The sequence below is a fragment of the Apteryx rowi genome, unplaced genomic scaffold (assembly GCF_003343035.1).
Source record: "Apteryx rowi isolate R43461 unplaced genomic scaffold, aptRow1 scaffold_267, whole genome shotgun sequence".
In the NCBI taxonomy this organism is placed as follows: domain Eukaryota; kingdom Metazoa; phylum Chordata; class Aves; order Apterygiformes; family Apterygidae; genus Apteryx; species Apteryx rowi.
Window position 1 is genome coordinate 550734 of NW_020449052.1, and position 17690 is coordinate 568423.

Below are 17690 nucleotides of genomic sequence, written 5' to 3' on the forward strand. Positions count from 1 at the left end.
CCTACTCGTGCAGGACTTCCTTGATACTCCTTTTACATTTTTGTATGGTAAAATGGCTATTTTTAACCCACAGCAGTTTATCATAGTACCAAAAAATTTGAGTTTATATTGTGAGTGTGTGCATGCTTGAGGAAAGGAAACTCCTTCAGCTGATATTGCTACCAATTCCTTCTATTATGAAACAGGGGCCTTCATTTAAAACTCATATGCTTGTTTGGCATGGTTGGATCCTGAGCTAAAGATACTGAAGTCTGCTGTTTTCTACGGTCCTCTCCAGTTGTGAGACCAGCTTTGATACCTTCTGAATTTTATGTTTGGAAGGTGATGGTGACTTGTGTTTTAAATTTCATTGTACTGGGTTCACTCAGTCATGCTGTTGTATTTACTAATTTTTGTGATATCATGAAGTCAGAAATATCTTTGATATTGTATAAACACATGGGAAGGCAGTATCTTGGCCTCAGCTTGATGCAGTGTTTAAAAGGAGTCAACCTTGTGTTGAGTTCCAAGTGCTATGGAGGTGTATTATGGTTGTGAACACATGTAGTCCTGACATACATGTGTATTTAACAAAAGATCCTTCCTGGTGTAATGTGTAATCAAAGGACACAATATCATGCATTGCCACCTTAACTTCCAATGACTTCCAGTGCACTTTTGTGCTAGGCTTTCACATTCAAACAGAACTATGTGTTCAGGGCTGCAGGTCTATTTACTCTCGGTTTGAGCAATATTTTGTTTGGTAAACTGCTTCATAGAAGTAAGTGAAGTTATTGTGAAATAATACTCATGCATGCACAGAACTTAAGTTATGGTAAATTAAGCTATTGGCACTGAAGGCAACTTTTTCTGCATAAAGTTCTACATTTTAAGTTTAAGGATAAAGATAGAACTACAAGCCAGTATGAGTAATGCTACAGTGAGCACATGGCTGTATTGCCAAATGCTTTTTTTCCTGTAAGTTCAGTCAAGGTTTTCCTCTTTGTGAGCTTCCTTGTTCTCAGGGCTGAGGAGAGACCGCAGCGGTTCGTTAAACTAGAGATAAGCAAAAAATAATTAATACTAGATGTTAGAATTGACAGATCATTAACTTTTGGGTACTGTTATTTTTCCACTGAGCTCTTTGGGGAGTTTCTAATATATATATATATATATATATATATTTTTTTTTTTCCTTACCAAAGCGATATTAAAGGGTGAAGCGAGGTCAATCAGTGCACGAACAGCACCGCAAAAGGCAAGAACCACCTGTGCCGCTTCTGCTTTTTCCTTTATAATGACAAAAGGGAGATTTATTTATTTATTTATTTATTTATTTATCTCCCCCCCCCCCAGTCCAGCCCGGGGCAGGACGCGGTCCCAAGGGGGACAGGGCCGAGGAGGGCAGTTTCCCCGGCGGGGGGGCGGCACCAGGCGGGGCTGCGCCCCCGCCTCAGCCGGGGCTGCCCGACCTGCCCCCCCGCCCAAATGGCTGATGCCGCGGCGCGGGCGTTGGTGGCGTTTTAAAACCTCTTTAGGATTTTCCAGGCAGACCTGACCTCCCCCCGGCCCCTCCCGTCTCGCCGGCCGGTGCCGCGCAGGCTGTGCCGGCCGCCGTGAGCGGCGCCGCCGCCTCCTCGCCTCGCCTCGCCTCGCCCTGCCGAGCGGAGCGGAGCGGAGGGGACCGGGGCGGCGCGGCCCTGCATCCCCCTGCCCTCGCACGCCATTTCCTGTGCTCCGTGTTTACTTCCCGGTTCAGCCGCCTTCCCAGGGAGCGCTCGGCGCCGCCGCTTGCGGAGGGAGCGGGAGGTGAGGGCAGCGCCGGCGGGCGGCGCGGTGCGGTGCGGGGAGGAGCGGCGCGGCCGGGGGGCAGCGCAGCGCAGCGCAGCGAGCCGAGCCCGCCGCCTCTTGTCTTGCAGGTGTACCCGGAGCCGCGCACGGAGGGCGAGTGCCTGAGCAACATCCGCGAGTTCCTGCGGGGCTGCGGCGCCTCCCTCCGCCTGGAGGTGAGTCGGGGCGGCGGCGGAGGGAAGCGGGTGCTGGGGCCGGCGTCGCGGCGGGCGGCGGCGCCGCGCTGCCTTTGTGGCCGGGGCCCTCGGCGGGGCGCGTCGGGCAGCGGCGGCCGGTGGACGGCGGTTGACAAGATGGTGGCAGCCGCCCCTCCCCTGGGTGCGGGCTGCGGGGGGGATCGGTGCCCCCGCGTGGGGCTGCGCCGGTCGCCCGCGGGCCGGCGGCGTGGGCGGCTTCAGCCGGCGCTGCCTCAGCGGCGGCCGCAGCCCAGCCCGGCCCGGCCCGGCCCGGCGAGGGGAGCCCGGTGCGGAGCCGGGCTTGGCCTCGGCTGGCGGCGGTGGTCTGCGCTGCTGGCAGCGTGAATATAAAATTATTCAAAACGAGGGCCCGGTTGCACCGTGCCTGAGGGCCGGCAGTGTTCAGAGGGGCCTTTCGCGTGCAGAAGAAAAATCTTCGTACTGTGTTTCTAAAGCTGGTCTGTGAGGGGTGAAAGGGGCGTTAAGCTCTCGTGTTTCCTTTCCTTACCGAGTACTGAGAGGTGCTGCGTTCAGTGCCCTTATCAATAAAGAGCCAGCCGTCGTGGCCAAAAAATGCTGCCAGGACTCGGTTCAGGGGCGTGATTTGTGTGCGGCGTTGTTGCCGTGCAATTAAAAACTTCTCTTTTCTGCTGAAATGGCTTCTTAATAATAAATGTATAATTGTATTCACTTCACTTGCTTCTGAAGTGCTGGATTTGTCTTACAGAAATTAAATTGATAGCAGCCAAATGAAGTACTGTTTAAGGAAAATATGAGATGCTGTTTCCCTTCTTTATGTTATATAAAGACCTAGCAAACTGCCATATTTCCCAAATATCCTTTCTCAGGGTTGTGATTACCTAATCATCTATTCTGAGTATATTTAGCTATAGCAAATATATGCTGATGTCTAACTTACTTGGAGGGGGAAAGAACTGGTGCAGTTAAAAAAAAAAATCCAACTTCTCTGCACTGGAAGGTGAGTGGTATTGTAATTTCAGTTAGAGGCTTTTTTGGGGGTGGAAGAAATAGTTTCTAGTGCTTCTGTAAGTAAATTAGTGTAGTATCGCCTTAATTAGTTGTCAGGTCCTTCCAGTATCTCTGGTCATGCTTGTGATTTTGCCAGGCAATAACAGAATATCATTAAAAAGACTGATTGCTTTCCTGAGGCCCCTAAACAGTGAAGTATCATTAGTGAAATTAATGATACTTACAGGGCTTGCATTTCGTCTTAGGTTCCATCATGGGGAAAGACAGGAATAAAGGTATCTTCTAGCACTGTTCTTCATGAAATAAGACCTTACACCCATATTTGCCTTTCTCTTTTCCCCCTACAAAGCAAATAAAGAACACACCGGGATCTTCTGGGATTTGTTGGGGGGGGGGGGGAAGTTTTAAAAGATTCAGAAACCAGATTCTGGGGTGAGCTTTGCATTATCTCAAGCATTCTACTTTGCCTTACAGCAGCTGGCTTTTGTGGCTGCCTAATGTGTTTTCCATTTATCTTTTGTAGGGCTCTGTTAAATCTTTTTCATGTTCTGGAATTCATGTCTGAAAACTGATCTAAAATCCAAGTAAGAGAGCCATGTATGAGCTGGGAGGACCCTGAAATCTCAATTCAGAAATAAATTCAAGAGTGCAGACATGAAAGCAAAGGGGGAAAAAAAATACCACGGTTTTTCTCCTTTACTCATTCCCTACAATAGGTCTCTCATGGAGGTTGAAGTTTTTTTCAATTATTACAGTCTGGGAATAGTCACACTGTTGCAAAAGCTTCTATTTTGGCCTCTCTTTTGTAGTAGCAGAAAGCTTTTGTGAGCCCTTTTGCTTAGAGTGACGAGAAAGTGAAGAAGAAACAATCAAAAAAGGTATTTTTTTTTGTCTTACTCTCAGAGCCTGAATATTTTTGGGCATAACCAAATTGTTAACCTGGCCTCAGGGGCTTCTCAGCAAGATTGCCGGAAACTCCTTTCCTATGTGGAGGTAACTGGCTGCAGTAGCTTCCAGCTCAGCATGTTAGAACAGGAATTACTCCCAAGCTACCAGAAGAATTGAGAGGCTGGCAGGAAGGGGCGCACAAATGCTTGGGCTTATGGAGCCTGTTGCGTGCGTGTTATGAGCCTTGCTTATGCTTGTATGTTGGCTATTCCCTGTTGTTTTCTCATTATTTTTCCAACCCCCTAGCTGGGTCTAAAGATAAGAGGAATGGCAACCCAGATTCAGCAAGCGAGGAGCTGGCAGGGGCCTCTTGGCCTTCCGCTTATTATGGGCTCTTTCTCCTGTCTCCTTTAGCAAGGTGTGAGTCAGCCCTGATGGAACTCTGCCTTGCTCTCTGTGGGAATTGGGGAGATGCCATAGCTGCTCTGTGCAGCGCCTGTATAATGCTTCCTTACTTGCGGTCAGGTTTAGAAAGAGCAGTTGCTCATTTTGAAGACTGCTCACTGTTTTTTCATTGAGCAAAGAGTGCCTTGGAAAACAGTGAAGGAGTTATCTTCAGAGAAAACAGATTGGATAATGAAGAGTTAATGGTGAGCATCAATATTGGACAAAGTGATGGATGTATGCGTGAAATCCTAAATAGCAGATGCATTGGAATAATACAGCTATCAACGGAAGCTATAGAGTGGTGCAGGGAGATGTGATCTTGTTCTGTGTGTGAATGTGGTGCTTTTCCTAAGCTAAGTAACTGTTCCACAAAGTGGAGGTTTGCATGGTTCTACAAGGAGAGCACTTGAGCCTGGCACTGAGTCTGAGTTATATGTAGTCAGGTCAGGTGGTTCCTCTGTGTATGATTCTGGGAGTGTGGTAAAAACACAATACTGGCTTGGTTAGCCTAGGTTCAGCATTGCACAAATGCTTTTTTGCTTCCAGATCTGAGCTGGTCATGAAAATAGTAGAACCATCTTTTTACGATATTATGTCAGAGCTCCTTGCCTTGCTGGATTCTTTTTGTTCTGTATGGTTCCAGCTTTGGAGCCTTTGTTATGGCATGTTTGAAAAGTTGATAAACTGCCATGGTTAATGGAAAGTTGCACAGCAGTAGATGTTTTCTTTTATGGCATCCTTTTATTAGAGAACATGAAGACTGCTGTCCTCCCATCCTAAAAATAAGAAACAGAGGTGAAGGACTTTGTTGGTTCAGAAGCGTTAGATGTCTGAAAGTTGTTCTTATTTTCCTCCTCTCACTTCCCAATAAATCTGAGGAGTTAGAAAGATAACAGATACTCAGAAGGGATATGTCAAATTCTAACTAGAAGGATTGCTATTTCTTAAAGGAAACAGATGGGTCCATTTTTTTTTCCCCACCAGTGCTTTTTTTTGATGTTTAAGTGTTCCAGAGCAAAAAAGCGCTTAATTTGGAGCTCTCAACAATTCTGTGTAAGCTGAAGTTTGGAATGGTAATGCAAAGGAAGCTTCAAGAATTAACACTTGTGGAACAATTTTCTGTTCATTTTTATAAAGATTTCCTATAGACAGATACAAATATTTGAGATCCATCCATACGAAAATGTTCCGAAGACCTCAACCAGGGACTGAATTTGCAACTCCAAAATGGTTTCCCCTGTGGACTCTGTCGGTGTCTGCTTATAATGATTGTAGTTACTCTACTTTGAGGCTTCAGTGCATGTTAAGAATGTCTATCTGGATAGAAGAGACTGTAAAATAGTGCCCTGCATTGTAAATTCACATCTTACTGCTTTTTTTTTTTTTTTTTTTTTAAATGCAGGGMATGKTTGCYKKWTGYTAYTYTTWYTTTTTTTTGCTTTAAAGGCTGTTTTCCCACACAGTGCTAATTAATACAGTTTTATCGTTGGGTAGAAAAGCATCTAAATATACTCTCTCCTAAGAAGAATGACCTATTTATCAGAACAGCTCCCTGGAGAAGGCCTACAATATAATCATTGTATGTGGTGAATTCTGTTCCAGAAGACCATGGTTAAAAATGTATGGTTGATATGGAACTCACTGCTGAAGTGCAGCACTCTCCACAGAAGTCTGGCAGAAGAGACAAGATTCAGAAGATGATGGTCAGATAACGTTTGTTCCTATGTGAGCCCTAATAAATTTGTCTGGAATGATTCTCTTGTACCTGTGTCATGTTACTTCAGATATGTGCTCTTTAAAAGGTCTCTAAGAATGTATGCAGTCTTTCCTCATCATTTGACCAGAGCTACTTGATAGCTTGCAGGACCAAAAAGAAGCACTGAAGAAATCTGTCTTGTTCAACAGCAGAGAATTCTTTTGGGGAGCAGTTAAATGCAGGGTTAATGAAAGAAGAAAACTCCAGAATAGTGTCAGTTGTCTAGAGGACAGAACACTTACATACATCCTGCGAACAGTAACTTCAGTCTGACTTGATCAGATTCTATGAGTAATATCTTGCAGCAGTGCTGTCTTTTATCAAAGACTAGATTATTGCCTGATCAGCTCAACTGCAAATATCTAATGCTATCAGGTTATATTTTGTATTTTTGACTGTTATACTGGTGGGAGAGAGACATTCTAGGGCAGCAACTGGCTAATGGAAAAAGATAGGCAAGCCATAGATTTCAGAGCCTTTTCTGTGCCTGTCAAAGACCTACTTGCCTGTGGGATTCAACATTGTCTTATTATTACAGAGAAAACAATGCCAAAACTAGGATTTTATTTTTACAGTAAATTAATGGAAGAAGAAATAAAGTAAACCTAACAGTCTTGTGCTGTCCAAGAAGGTCCTGTGTTTGGTTATTAGTTTCCACTGGTAAATTCCTTCTACAAGAAGGATTTGCCCTTAAGGTTCAGAACACTGCATGCAAATTTGGGGAATGAATTCTGGAGAGCTATAGATTATATCAAGATATTCAGATGTGTTTATAATACAGCTCTAGCCTGGGGGAGAAAGTTTGTAAGGGGAAACAATGTCATTCTGTTAGACCAGCTAATCTTCTGGGAGCAAGCTTGCCTGTCTCTGTCTCCTTCCCTCACCCACCCCAGCCATATCAGTTGATCTAATAGTGCTGCTGCTTTTCCTTACAAACGTCGTCTTGCATATTTCCTTTGTAGGATTGTAGCCATAGTGATCTACCACTGTGGCCTTGAAAGGATATTCTCCGCAAGTTGGGTTTTGAAGATCCTGCTTGTATAAGGAAGGTGGAGAGCTAAGCTGTTAGCATGGATGGACTTAGCTGACAGCTGCTAGTTAAGAATTAGGAGTGGCTAGGATTCTAGTATTGAAGAGCTTTAGGCCAATGTTTTGAAGATATGATAGAAATTTAATCACACATCCACACTTTTATGCCTTGTTCAGACCATGGTCTTATTCTGACAGTGTGTTGTTTTTTTTTTGTTGTTGTTGTTGTTTTAGGTTTGCTCCTTGGTTTTATTCCAGTGGAATGTTTCTTTCACATAGAATGTGTGCTGCCAAATGCCTTGGCTGAACACCTTTCTGATGCTTTATCATAAACATCTTTCAGAATTTCTACTTTTTAAAGTTGCCATCTACTACTACCATCTACTACTACCATCTACTACTTACAAACCACACATTAGAAAACTTGCTTGGGAGCCTGAGATCTTATTGGTAAATATTTGAAAGGGAATATTGTGCAAAGAATTTATACATCTTTAATAAAAGATTAATGTTGGGAGAGAGAATACAAAGGTTGCTTGCTCACTTGCACTGTTCTCTGGACCTGTCAGAGGAGTTCTTGCTTTCTAGTTTCTTAAACCTTCTGCTGCCTTGCAGCTCTTTGGTGTGAAGTTCAATGGGCAAGGGATTTTTTATTAAAGATGTGTAAATTCTTTGTACAATTTTTATTTCTTTATTAAAAGAGAAAAATTTAAAGATGGAAAAGATTAAAATTTTTCTCTTTTACTGAAGATACAAGTCCAGATACTATATTCCCCCATCCATTTCTGTCTCCTTCCTGATGGGTTAATCTAAGAGTTCTGAAAATAAATGTTGCATGCAATTCTCTCTGGTCTTCTCTTTCTAGTCTGTTTTGCCCATCATAAATGATAGTGAAGCACAGCCTGGCTTGAGTGATTGGAAGGCTTATGTTAGTACATTTTGGAATAACGAAGATAGAAAGATCGTATTACTTGACTATTTACATTAATTTTTACAGAATGGCTTCCTTTTACATGGTGTGAAAGATTCTTACACTGTGCAAATAAGAAATCTAGGTCCGTGATTGTGTTTCATGCTTTTACCAATTCTTTAAATTCTTGTTGAGGAGAAGGCCTTGAATGTTATCTTGTCATGGGTGTCTCACAAATAGCACAGTGGAAATTATTTATTTATTTATTTTTGAAGGTTGGCTCTATTCCTTATCCAGGTTACCATGCATGCCTGGTGTCATGGTGTCGCGGATGAGTGGAGTAACGCACTTCACTCATAAGAGAGAAGCAGCACTATGTTTATTGTGGTATGATAGTGACTTAACAAAGTTCAGTCGTAAATAAGAATGATTTAATGAGGTTCGATTGGCAAGGTTCACTCGGTTGTTTAGTGCATGGAGGACAGGGTCAGATGCAAGTGCAAAGGAGACCCTCCTGTTGAGTCACGAGGTTCAGAATGGATCCCCTTGCTTTCCAAACTCCTGCGAGGAGTCTGACTGTGGCTGGATCCGATCCTAGTCTCAGACTTGGTCAATGGTTTATGTCTAAGGGATTATGTGCACAATCAATCAGAGATATAAATTTTTTTTGTGAAGTTCGCAAAGTTTCAGCATGCTATTAATCATTTACCGAGGATCTGTCACGAGTAAGGAATCTCTCAGCCTCGAGGAGTAACCTTGAGAGGTGTCCCTGCTCAGAAGGAGGTTCTGTAGTGTAGCCCACTGCCATGCAGGAGAGCTCAAGGGGCTCTGGGCTGCCCCCTCTTTACGTGGGGGGGGGAGATGATTGACTCATAGTCATATTTGCATGCTAGATGGGTCTTAGTTGGTGCATGCTCGATTAGCCCCTGTCTACGTGCTGTTTACAGGGAGGTCAGGTTGAGGGGTAGAGAGCACACCATCACACATGGTAGCCGAGGAGGTGACATGTGGAGAGGCRGGAAAATACCATGTTGGACAGGGAGGAGTGGTAGTATCATAAGCTGTTATTGCTTTATCTTGTAAAACCACTTGTAAAACAAGGAAGTGCATGATAGCATTTCAGATCCTAACACTGTTCCCTGCTCACTTAAAACTTCCTTCTCTTCCAATGAGAATTTACTCTTTGTGGTTCTGTCAAACTTGTTGCATCACCAGTAGTGTTTTGTTGTGCTATCACTTCTAAACTGAGTCTACTGGCTTTCATTAAAGAGGAGGAATGATTCTCCTCATTGGTGTACATGATCGAAAGCACCTGATACTGCATAATGTTAAAAAGACTGAAAAAATTAAACCGTTCCTTAAAAAAAAAATAACAGAATTATTTTTGCACTATGTGCCTTCGTAAGGAGTACTGTAACAAGAATGGTTGGGGAATGTGCTAGGATTTTTGGCTACTGAAGGGCTCACTTTAATATTTCCTGAGTAAAAAATTATTCAGAAGTTTTGAATTGGATCATAAATATTTTCATGCCTGCTAATTCTTTTGTATTGCACACTGACATAGCACTTCAAACAGAAAAATGCTTAGCTAGTTTGTGTGTGTGTGCATGTGTGTACATGTATCTACAGACCTGGTATGACATGGTGAATCTGCCAAAGGTGTAGAGTCATTCATCTTCACTGCGTGGACTGTAGATCTGACTGCGTACGTGGGGTGAGTCTGGGGTGTCAAAATACATTCAGAATGTTTCAGTCGTGCATTGGTGAACAGTACATACAAGGAAACCTACGGTGATACACTGGACTTTTTCACTGTAAATATTATCTGGTACAGATCTGTTCAGAGTAGTTTTGCAACTGCTGAAGCAGTTGCTCTGTGATTTGGGAGAGGTCTCTGCAACTGCTTCGTTTGTGGTGTTTGTTTTATTCTTAAGATCCAAATAAAACCTTGTCTAGCAATTAAGAAGTGTATTGCACTGTTAATCTAGAATGCATGGAAGATTTTAGCATTGTATAATCTTATGCTCAAATATAGCAAATTGTTTTCACAAAAAGGGCTCAGCACTTCCTTTGATAGAAGAGGAGCTAATCATGTGAGGGAGAAGTATAGAGGCTAATAACGCTACTAACATCAGGAGAAAAGGGTGAGAGCTGGAGGGGAGGAGGTTTTTGGGCAGAGCTTCGAAGTCTCCCAGGGAGAGGATACAAAGGTTGCTTGCTGAGTTGCGCTGTTCTCCTGACCTGTCAGAGGAGTTTTTGCTTTCTAGTTTCTTCAGCCTTCTTCTGCCTTGCAGCTCTCGGGTGTGAAGTTCAGTGGAGCAGGCCTTGCCCGCTGGTTTTCTGAAGTGTGAGAGCGGTAGATTGGGGGCAGGACCAGAGGGCACTGTGGGCAGAGGGACCTCCCTCTTCCGATTTGCCCTGGACAGTGAGAAAGCTCTGCTGGAGTGGGAACTGCAGGTGCAAGGGAAGCTCTCAGTGGAGAGGTGAACTGCTCTGTCTTTCTCGGCAAGAGACCTGCAGCAGGTGTGTTACCTCGGGTGGTGGGAAAGGAGTAGGCAGATGGCAGCAGGCAGTATTGCGCCTGCTGTGAGATGAGCACGGAGCAGTGAAGTGTGTTTCGCTAGGCAGTTCTGCACGCGTGTCAGAGCCTGCCTGCCTTTCTTCCTTCACAGAGAATGGTTATGGCCATGGTGGTTGCTGTTGTGGTTTTTGAAAATGACTTCTGAAGTTTACTCAGACTTTTATTTTTCTTTTCTGTTAAATACTCTTGAAGACTTAAAAGAAACTTTTACATGGCAAATGTACTGAAAATAGAAATGCAGTTAAAGCTTGCACTCTCTAACCACACATATACTTAATGCAATTACCTTGTTATTAGGTGACAGCTAAATTTCCCAAGCCTATGTATGTATGACAGAGGGAGGACAAAAAATCTACTTCCATATAGAGTATTAGAGATAGCGGTATTCTGTGCAAAGAAAATGTGTATGCTTGCAGATCTAATGAGGACACAACATTGTATGTTTTTAAGGTATGCTTTTGGACTATAGAACGATCAATAAGGTCCTGATTGTTGTAGTTCATTCTGCAGTATAGCAAGTGGCAGTGCTTGGACTCCATGGGAACTTGGGAAATTTTTTCCTCTTGTGACAGTAACAGCTATGTTATATCTTTTTTGCAAGGGAAGAATTCTAGCAGAACAGTTACCATGAAGGTTACATAAGATCAAGACTATGCAGAAGCAAGTTCAGCTCCACAAAGCAGGCTGCTGCTTTTGCTCGTTTACTGTGATCTCAGCAGATTCTTCTTTTGTGTTCATTTTTGACTTAAAAGTCAACACAAACCACTTCAGTACTGTGAAAATGATGCAATATCAAGTCTAGTTCTTGTATGACCTACTCTGATTTCTTAAATGCTTCTAGCTTTGCAACTGTTCCTGGTTTCTGCTTGCAGGCAGATATCTTGGCATGTGTGGGAAAGGTGATGTGCACTCTATTGTGGAGAGATGGTTTCACAGGCTTGATTTCTAGAAGATGGTTTTGATGAGGGGAAAGAAGCACCTTGCTCACTTGCTCTAATTGAAAGGAAGAGGCATGTTTAGTGTATGGTGGTGATTCTTTTTTTTCCTTAAGGGGAGTTGGTCTCACCTTACTGTGTTCAGCTGAATGTCCAGGTACCTCTAGCTCTTGCATGTTTCAGCTTGAGACCTCTATTTCGTTGTAGTTAACTGTATTTAGACATTTCACCAGATGCTGGGCTGGTCATGTCAGTATTATTAAGAGCTGGAACAAGGAGTCTGCATGTGTGAGAAGCATAATAAAGGTTTTTTTGACATTGCTAGCTTTTTCCAGATCTTTACAGCTTTAAGGAAATACTAAAGGATTCTAAGTAATAGGAAAAATTGTAGCACTGAAAACCTCAGACTAGTTACTGAAGACGAGCTGTCTTCAGCCATGTTGCTTCAATCCATCTCCTCACCTGTATCAAAAAGTAAGCAGATCTAGTTGGCCGGGTGACTTGAAGGTGGCTGGGGAAGGGAAACTCGGCTGTGTAGGAAGATCACGTGATATTTCAGTAGGTGGCAGCCTCCTCTCTGGATCTGTGCAGAGGCAGCTGTGCAGCCTGGTGTCAGAGGGTGGGAGAGAGGAAGAAGGAGGCAGCAGTGTCCTTCTGTCCCTACCATCTGGTGGGCCAAGCATACAGACAGGATTGTGAGCACTGCCACATAAAAAGAAAGGGGGAGGGATCTCTCCTTGGGCACGGGTGGTCTTTCTAAACCAGGTGCCAAGGTAATTGTGTTTCATTGTGTTTTGCTGGCTGCCTTGGCTTCAGGGAAGTGGGGAGGGTCTGTTTGGGCAGCCCAGCAGCCGTCCTATTTTTCATCTGCATGGCTGAGCTCCTGAGGTGCTGCAGCCCTGGAAGGGGAAGAGTGTGTGGGCTGGTGCGTTGCTGCTGGGGAGGGAGTGAGGGGTTCATGGTGTAAGCTGTGTTTCCTGGAGAGGCTGGGCTGAAGACTGGTACTTAGCAGATGAAAATCTGATCACTGAACCATTCTTCTACGTTAAACTTCAGCTGAAGTCTAAAAAAACTTTCAGGTTTTTGACTGTTGTATGTTTTGTGCAGCACAGAGTGTTGCTGTATTTCATCATTGAGTTGGCTGTGCTTCTTTGAATGGAGTAGAGTATTTAGAAACAATTAGCTAGCAGTTGCTTTTGAGTCCAATTTAGAAACAAAACACTAAAACCTGAGCCAAGCCTCTGCTCCAATACAAATCCTTAGTGTTACTTGCTTCACCAGCCCTATGCAAGGTAGAATGTAATAGAGGAACTGAAATAATAAAGGAAAAACCAGAAGAAGAACAATACTATCAAATATGTCCATTACTAGCTGCTACTTTCTGTTTGTGAAGGGACCCTTCACAAATCTTACCGTGGTAGGGTTGAGTGTTTTTTTTTCCCCCTCACTATCTTATTTCCTGTCCACTCCCTCTCACTGATTTTCCTAAAGGAGAGAGGTATTAGAGTCATTATCAGAGAGGGGACTGGGGTGGTGTGTGGGAATGTGGTGATGAGATGCTTAGCAATTTATATATATATATATATATATTAAATATGCTGTGAAATTGTTACCTGATCAAGTCTTCTCCATCTGATGTCCACTCTTGCTTCACAGGATCCCTTAGGTTGCATTATGTGATCATTTTAGGGAAGCATTACCTGGAAGTGTCAGCAAAAGTAGTAAGACCTGTCCTTCTCTTGGGCTGGAGTAGGTGCTGCTGGTGCAAAACAAACTAGTGCCCTACTTCTAATTAAATTATCCCTTCCTTTTTCCCCTTTCTACTACCTCCCAAAAAAGAAGGGGGAAGTGTCTTTCTTTCAGTGGCGTTTGTAGTTTGCAGCATTGGAGAAATTAGATTTAACAGTTGTCAATTTTTAGGGTGACTTAAGCATGCTCAGATTTTTCCAGCCAGGAATCTAGCTTCTTTACTGAAGGTGCTACCACTGCTTTTTTCTTTTTTCCATCCAGTTCCTCTCTGAAAATTTTTAAGGACAGGCTCCAGCTGTGCCAAGGCAGAGCTTGAATGTTGGTCAGAATGCTCTCCCATCACCTACCAATCTAGCAGCGACTGGCACAAGGGAGCAGAGCTTGGAGTGGCTCTGTGTGTAGCTGCATGCTAGGCAGCTTCCTCTGAAGATAGAAGAGCAAGGTTGAATTGAAATAGTGCAAAAATACTTAGTAGTGAGATTATTGGTGGTTCAGTGTAACATGAACTGATGGTGATTTTACGTGAAAGGAAGTGAGCCAATCTAGCAGGTCACTGCTGCCAAAAGAGGAGGTCTGCCCCCCGCCTTCTCCCTTCTCCTCTCTCCTCTGACCGTTTTATCTTGTGCTGGTTTGGATGTGTGTTGAATAGCTTCTGGAGCCAATTGACTCAGTAAATCCACAGAAATCCAACCTATTTAAAGATAAAACAAAAAAATCCACCCAAACCTGCTACTTCTGGGATAGTGAGCCAGATTGCCTCAGTCCAGTGTCTGAGTGCCAGGTTTGGTGCAAGGGAGGAATTAGGGACGCCTGTTAGTAGCAGGACTGCCCATCTCAGCAGTTGTCTGGATGCAATTTGAAATCCTGCTCTAATTTTATGAACAACAAAAAAAGATTTTTTTTCCTAATCCTGTTGATGGGCAATTGCTCAAGCATCGGTCTGCATAAGCAGGAGGTTGGGATGGTCTGGGAGAGGGAGGGAGTGCGCTATGCTGTGACAGCACCCTGGTTAGATTAGTGTCAGCTGCCATGGAAACACCCCCCTAGGCAGGCACCAACCAACTCAGTGTCTGACTTTTCCTTACAGCTCTGGGAGCCAGCGTGTACTGCCTGAATATTATTTTTACTTCATCTAGATGAATTTTGCCTCTGTGTTTCATGCTTATTTCTGGTGAAGAATGAGCAGAAACACCCCTTCCTTTATGTGTGGATGAACTGCCAGGCTTGCAGTTCACTGTTCACTGCTTGCCCCCCATCTCCAGTGGGTTAGGTTTTTCGGCCTGTGTGACCTCCTGAACTGGATCCCAGTGGGTCAGTTGAGTGGCTGTGGCACAAAGGACGCAGCAGAGGAGGGACTGGAGCAGGATCTTCTCTTTTGGTGGCAGTTAGCTTTCTGCGTTGCTTAGCTATGTGATAGATAGCACTTAGCGTTTGGTAATGCTAGTTTGAGGTATTGCTGCTGCTCGTTCCTCCTTAAATATGCTGCCTCTTTACTTGTGCCAGCACAAATGTTTGTGGGCCCCATTTGTGAAACAACAGGGAAACCACCCCAACCTAGAATAAATAAAACTTGACCAACTTACTTTTCAGCTCTTCTACTTACTTACTTTTCGGTCTCTTCCACAAATGTTTTCAGTTCAGTCAGTCAGACAGCATAAAGCAAAGAGACTGGAAATTGGGAGAGGGGAAAGAATTCATTCCCCCTCTGCCCCCTCACCCCAACTTGTTCACTCAATTAGTGAATAAAAATGGGATTTGAGGAAAGGACAGCTCCTAATTCTAAAAACTTCTCACAAGCAGTGCCTAGAAGCAGTTTGGTTCAAATCAGTAGACAAATATTTCTTCCTTTGTTTATTAAATAACTGGTTTTACATGCAAAATGTGTTGAGACTTGTCCTTTTTCTTGCGTAGTCTGTATGTTTCTGCTACGTAGAGTGCCTTTAAAAATGTGCGCTTAACTGATTTCCATGTTCCATCTAAAAGCAGTCTCAGTGCAAAAAACCCAAGGTAGGCAAAGTCTTCTGTCACTTGTTCAGATTCTTTGTTCTCATGTATGTTAGACTATTTAAGTGTACAGGGATGCTGTAAACTCCCACTTAGCTATTTGATTATGAGCTTTTGGCAAAGATTGATACTCAATGTTTAGGAAAGTGCTTGAATACATATATGAAACAGGATATTAATCTATTCTAATCTAACCATTATTAGAATAGGCCATTTAAATCCATTCGCCCTGCAGGCTTGTTAGCAGAGTAAAGTAAATTACAAGAAAATGCGTTTTCACACCCTTTGCCTCAGGCCAGTTCTTCACCCGGTGTCGGGTGTCGCATGAACGAATGTTTTACAAAAGATAACTTTAATGTATAAATAGAGCTAAGGCATTTTAGGTACTTGGCAGTGAAACTGAAAGAGCAATTCTTCATTGTTAAGGTACAAAGTTGTTGTAATTAGCTGACTTTGATACTGTAAACTGCTGATAGTTAAATTGACCACATCTAGGTATTATTTATGGCCGAAGTTAATTAGCTGGCAAAGAGGGCTCTGCTGTTTTGAAGGTGCCTGTCAGCTTGCTGATTTCTCTCCTGCCTGTACTTGCTTATGAAGATGGTTTATCTTCTAATTTTTTGTTAATCTTCTTGCTAGAAGTGAGCATCTCATTTTCAACTGTCAGTATATATCATTCAGGATTAAATGAATGATTGCGATCTTATTTGTAACTGTTGTCAGCGAATGAAAAAAAAACACTGATGTGCCTTTAGAGCAGTCCAAAACTGTTGGATTTCAGGAAAGGATTCTTTGAGACAGAAATGAGAGTTGTTTAAAAATGCAAATGCTGCAGTCTACTTTTTCTAACCAGGACACTCAAGAGCATGTAGTTTGGGCTTATCTTGCACAGATGTAAATAAATCAGTTTTTCTATTAGCTAGCTTAAAAATAGATAAGTGGGATACTTATCCTTGTTAGTATTATGCAAGTGTTTTAGAATCAGAATTACCATATACTAATTTCTGCACAGCAGACTTTCTTCAACTCCACTTTTTGACCAAACAAAAATTGTTATGCTAAAACCAAAAAGGCTGTTTGGGCTCCCTGTATATGTGCAGTGTGATAATATGTAATTGCTCAGAGTTCTCCGTAGGAACCTTGCCTGGTGTCAGTTGGAAAGCGGTTCGGTACTCTTTCCCTTGTTCATTATATGGTCTCATACTTTTATTGGATATGATTTCAGTTTTCACTTGAAGACATAATTATTAATTTTTGCATGGGTATTCTGTGGTTCTTTCCACAATAGTATCAAATATTCACAAGCATTAACTATTTATTTCTTAAGACTATTTATGAAGGGTTGGCATTATCCCTATTTTACAGTGCACTGAGCTTCAGGCCAGAGTATCTGTTAGTCTGATACAGCTCATGTAGACCTCAATTGCAGCTGTGAGTGCTGAACATACTGCAAAACAGACTGAAGTCTGTCTGTGGTCCCAGGATAGCTTAAACCAATTGCTGCAGTGTAGCAGCAGCCACTTGTGCTGTTGGTTGCATATTTCTTGCCCTTTCCTGTTTTGGCACAGGTGCTCAGCAGACTCAGTGAGGTGGTGTTGGGCTGGTAGAGCTAACCCTACTGATTCTTTCTGTTTTCCACTGAACTGCCTCATTGTAGGGTCAGAAGAGAGCCAGGCCTGGCACAAAGAAGGGAAGGGATAGTTGCAGTGTTGCCTTAAATTGATTTGAACTCTTGCAGAACTGCAGCCTTGATTTCTGAACAGCTAAGGATACAAGCAATTGATAAATGCAGATGAAATGACATGGCTGTGGTATAGGAACATTGTGACAGAGAGGTAGAGGGAATCCAGTTCTGCACTGTAGCAGTTAGCTAGCTTCACTCTGAGACATGCAGTTTGCTGGCTCCTTACCACGCCTTCCAAATTCTGTAGTAAACATGGGCATATGAAGGAGCAAGTTTTGTGAGCTTTTGGCTCAGTGGCACTGCTAGTTCAGAGTACCTGCCCACCACTGCACCAGCCCCCTGTTTTTTGCAAATATAGTTCTTTTTGGAGCTAAATGGCAAACTTGAACCCTTTTTTTGAAATTGTTTTTAATCCAGGTAAGTGAAATGACTTGCTTCTCTGAGTGACCCTCAGAGAACTTGGAGGATAGGAGACCATGCTGATTGGGAGAGGCTTGGGGCGTGGGAGCTCCATGAGCAAGTACTGATGCTAAAGCCAGCGCTTCAGGAAAATGGCCTTATAGGCAAATCTCTGACTGATCCCTTGACGAGTCTTCTCCTAGGCACTGAATGGGACAGAGATCTTGAGGGAAACACTGGTGAGTGATTATTGTATAGTGCATATGCAGATCACCTTTAGGAGATTTTGTAGATTTAAAAAATGCTCCCTGT

The 17690-nt window shown here is 43.3% G+C and overlaps 1 protein-coding gene across 2 annotated transcripts in view; it reads left to right on the forward strand.

Moving 5' to 3' along the window:
- Window positions 1-1734: 1734 nt before the first annotated feature.
- Window positions 1735-17690, forward strand: part of ARHGEF7 (Rho guanine nucleotide exchange factor 7) — a 117092-nt gene continuing 101136 nt past the window's right edge. For both annotated transcript variants that reach the window (XM_026068034.1, XM_026068033.1), the window contains exons 1-2: window positions 1735-1788; window positions 1899-1985. The gene's annotated coding sequence lies outside the window, so the exon portion shown is untranslated. The remainder of the gene's footprint in view (window positions 1789-1898; window positions 1986-17690) is intronic.